Source organism: Amphiura filiformis, unplaced genomic scaffold (genome assembly GCF_039555335.1).
Source record: "Amphiura filiformis unplaced genomic scaffold, Afil_fr2py scaffold_133, whole genome shotgun sequence".
Classification (NCBI taxonomy): domain Eukaryota; kingdom Metazoa; phylum Echinodermata; class Ophiuroidea; order Amphilepidida; family Amphiuridae; genus Amphiura; species Amphiura filiformis.
In genome coordinates this window covers 76,665-81,735 of record NW_027305597.1, presented here as the reverse complement: position 1 = coordinate 81,735, position 5,071 = coordinate 76,665, and positions in this window count along the sequence as shown.

Genomic DNA, 5,071 nt, shown 5'->3' with positions numbered 1-5,071 from the left:
AATGAAATCTAACCCTTATAATTTTAAAATAAAAAAGGGTCTCATCGCATTCCTCGAAAATGCTACAAATTGCTAGCAATGTCCATTTTGATTTTAAACCTCTATATCAATGTCAATTGTGCTCAACAAATTACAAACAAACAATAAACAAACAATAAACAAAAAAATCTCTTTCCCTTCTCACTTTTTACGTGGTAACGTGAAACGAATGTGTAATAGCTTTGTGCCATAATAGATTGCCCGACCATTACTTAAGTACTTTTTGGTGCTTCATATCCTAGCATCCTCTTTTTATGACATTTTTCAGTACATATCCACGAAAAAAGCATATTCCCAAAATTTCAGTTGATTCCGATTTTGCGTTTGCGAGTTATGCATGATTATGTGTATTACACTGCTCCATAGACAATACGTTGTAATTTCGTTCTGGTGCACCAGAACGAAATTCAAATTTCACGATATCTTTGCTAAACGAATTAATCGGCAAGAAATATTTTGTACATAAACATTATGCAGCCATAGGTTTCAATGATATAAAAATCTCAACTTTTTTTGAGAAAAGTGGGGGGATGAGGCTGTGGATCACGAAATGCCCCTTTAAACGTGTGAATATGAAAATGAAATTGCCCGTGGATATCCAGGAGTATACTTACATTTGCATACTAAGTATATTCTTGCTTTTAAGAAGGTCGTTGTTATTTCAAAATGAAATGCTAAGGATAATTCGAGCAAATTTATGAATAACAAATACAAGGAATGAAGATGTAAGTGTTAACAAAAGGTTAAGAACACACATGTTATATTTCGAGAGTTCCGAGTGCTTTATAATTCAATATCAAAAAACTCTTTGAGAGATATTATCGAAGAGCCTGCAGTGGTTATCATCATATTGAAAAGAAAAAGCTAATGGAAATTCTGCTGAATTCGGTTTTAAAAGTAATTTTCTATCAAGCTAAGGATTTTGCTTGCGTGTATGTTGTGACAATATATATAACAGTCAATGGACGGAAGTCGGAGAGACAGATTGACAGTCAAACAATAAAAAGTAAATTGGGTAGAAGCAGAGAGTACTGACTCTAAACACCAGTACTGTGAAGACTTGTGCAAATGGCCTGGTTTCAAACGTGCGGCAAACGTGCACTCTTGTGGTACTGTGAAATGCAAAACACAGTTAGTCGTACCGCTGTGTGACGTGAACCGGCTACTGAGGATAAGAACTTTCAGGTTACGGCCCTGGGGCAGATGTTGTGACCCTCAGACCTCGGGTTACCATGACCACCTCTCCTTTGGTATTCGTCAGTATTATAATACCTCTGCACAATTTTAGCCACTTCATTTGTCCAGCCACTTGCCTCTGGGTCATGACATACTCAACCATTTGAACATTTTGGCTGCTTCGACCAACAATACCTAGTCTACCCGTAATGAGTCTTGTTGTGCTTATTTGTGTTATGAAGTCATTCATTCATTTCAGTTCATTCGGCTGCGAAGCATGCGTCTACAAAGTTTCTCCATATACTATGATCTGAAGCCAAAGTGGCAATGGCCCTTATTCAGTAGAGCGTTATCAAGTTATGAAGTAATGCAATGTAAAGTAATCCAACCTCGTAAAAACTGGAGTTATTTCAAAATTATTACTATTTTCTAAAATTTTAATGTGATAAGAAAAAAGAAAGAAAAAACATCAAGTATTTAAACTTTAAAGCTCATTTTCTCAAAAGATCGATTTGCAGGGTAGACGATTTTACCAAATTAGGTACGTGCAGTGCACAATCATCAAGGTCAATGAGGCTGATTTTCTGGAATAGTGTATTTGAAAAAAATGCATACGTTGTGACTCTAGCCATGCATGTTTAAAAAAGACAAATGACCGCTTGGTGAAAATGCTGGTTGACTATTACAGACTTGACATTTAATATGGAATACTTTTTCGCAAAATTCCAAGACTGGTCTGGTCGAGGTCTGCATAAACGGCACGGGCTTAATATTAATTGGGGTGTGTCGGGAGATGGTGTAAAATAATTGTATGACAGAGAACGTGCTTTCTATTAGTGTACATTATGGCGCTCATAATGTAGTGAATTAGCCTAAAATGGCGGATTTAAGGAGACTGAATTTGATTTTTGTGGGGGTAAAATTTCTGAATTTGACAAACATTATTCTGATATTATCAAATTCATTTGGGTTTGAGGCGATTTTACTGAACCTGAATGTCAATAAGTGTTCGTCTGAACTGAAATGCACCTGTGATCTACCAGTTTTGAAAGTGGGAGGAGCTTTAAAAAATATGGCTCTTAAAGGGTTACGCACTCAGAAAGTTTGAATGCTCCCCTGGGATCAAATGTTATAAACTTACTGTACACAAAGAAACAGTGTGAGGTCATTGGACAACAAGGAACCCACATAGTTGTTTTTGTACCGTAAGTTTATAACATTTGACCCCAGGGGGCCATTCAAACTCTCTGAGTACGTACAGCTTCTAAGAGCCCCATTTTATGCTCCTCCCCTGTTCAAAAACTTGGTACATCGTAAGTGTATTTCAGCTTAGATGAATGCCAGTTGCTGACGAAGTTTAAGAAATATCACCTCAAACCCCTTTTAATTTGATAATAACCGAACCATGTTGCATAAAGTCTGAAATTGTGTCCCCCACAAAGCTCAAATTCAGCTCCCTAATTCGGCCATTTTAGGCAAATTCGCTACATTATGAGCACCATAATGTAAACATATGGAAACACATTTCCTATCAAACAATTATTTTACACCATCCCCCGACACACCCCAATTAATATTTAGCCCGTGCAGTCTATGCAGACTCCGTCCAAACCAATCTTGGAATTTTGCGAAAAATATTCCATATTAAATGTCAAGTCTGTATTACTCTAACGTATTCATCCAGACAGCCATCATTGACAGTGTTGATAGAGCAATTTTAAAAAAGGGATATGATTCTACCTCATTAAGAATGCAGCCTTGGTTGTTGGTCCACAGACCCTGTGGTTTATGCTACCTGACCCAGATAAAGCTAATAGGTCTGTCACACTACGACGGACTGGATCAACGTACATCACCGAATACAAAAATATTTTATTCGGTGGAAAAATCACCAGTCCGGCAGAAGATTCGGTGGGATTTTGGGTCCGATTCCCGTTCGTCTCTCTATGCGTTGTGGCCGCTAATAATCCTGCAGGCGTCTTATATCCGATCGTTCAACGTCCGACAAATGACCGGATTTGGGGTCCGATTCCCGTTCGTTTCTCTATACGTTGTGGCCGCTAATAATCCTGCAGGCGTCTTATATTTGATCGTTCAACGTCCGACAAATGACCGGAATTGGGGGTCAACGTCCGACAAATGTCCGGATTTGGGGGTCCGATTCCCGTTCGTCTCTCTATGCGTTGTGGCCGCTAATAATCCTGCAGGCGTTTTATATTGAATCGTTCAACGTCCGACAAATGACCGTCGAATCCGTCGCATGTGGACGTCCACCCTATCAGAAAAGTGGAGGAGGAGAGGGTGTTTGAGAGGGTTTTTGACCCCTTAGGGGCAGTGACGTAGCAAGCACTTTTTCAGAGGGTGAACAAAGTGGGGAAAGACAACTTTTAAGGGGGAAAACTTTGACTAAAATGGTCAAATATTGGATAATAAGTACAAAAGGGATAAATCCCATCAATAACTGTCCGTCATGGTTGACTGTTATGGCATGGTATTAAATTTGTAATAGTAGAATGGACGCGCTTATGCTCTGAACAGAAAAAAAACATCAGTCGAGTTCTTGCTTGAATCTTGCTTGAAATGTGTCGTATTTCTGACATTGTGCGATAGATTGTGGCAGTAGACGTTGTACATTAGGTACATTAATTACAGACGATGAAAATTATACCTCTAATAATCTCGGCTCATCATTAAAATTGATAACACATGCCAAGCATGATGCTTTTTCGTTATGCTTTCGTTACGGGCTGTAATTTACTCCCCTTATTTATGATTACTAAGTATGATGTTCTCTAATTATATATAAATTGTTTAGCAAAATGTAATGAAAGTTATAAAGATTCTGTCACTGTCCAACCAGATGTTAATATGATTTATATATTTGTGGTCTGTTAATAAAACTATTGTTTTGAGCCCAGACGTTATCCGATATTTTACGTGAAACAATGAGGCGGTACTTCGTGTTGTTCCATGCAATGCATGTAACACACAGACATATGCCTTGAAAAGTGCTACGAATAGTTTTAAAGCAAATTCCTTGCCTGTGCTAAAGGTATCAAAAGTATTTTAAAACATCCATTTTGTTCAAACAGGATCCAGTATTTGCGATGCAAACTTTGTACCCTGGAACAGGATCATCTGGCAATTTCGCATTCAAAACGGCGAAATTCTTCGCACCACACGAGTATATTTTAAAGACGACTGACTTAGAAATGAAGTTCAACGTGTACTTATGTCATTGATTATAAAGGATACCTTGCTCCATAGGGACTAGTGTGAGGACCTTTCCTAACAAGGAAAACGCACTAGCTTAAAAGAAGGTGACCTGATATATTCAATCGAATTCTTTAAAACTTACCTATAATAACATAAAATGTTGTCCCCTTCAAACATTCATGCAAAAAAGATCCCCAAAATGTTCCTTGTATTATGTGACTAATTCCTTACGGAATTACTGACATTCATACAGTGTGATACTGGTAGCCTACAGTGTTTTTATTAATGATAATCATCACGATCATGTAATACATTTATATACATTGAGTGATTTTATTTTTATCATTAACATATTGAAATTAGGAGTTCCAAATCGGTGTATTTCCGAAGATTGTTGAATTAGTCTCAAACGTGGTATACCACAGTCAAGACTAATTCGACAGTATTTTGATGATTTTTCCGGAAATGTACCGAGTTGGAACGCCTAATTGCAATATGTTAATGAGAAAAAATACCACATGATACGAAAAACTCCATTTTGATAAAGTGTGTGTGTGTTTGGGTGGGGTGGGGTTGGTGGCTGTCAATGAGGTTACCCATCTTTGTTTCCTATTCCAACAATCGGTTCATTTCTATTCCT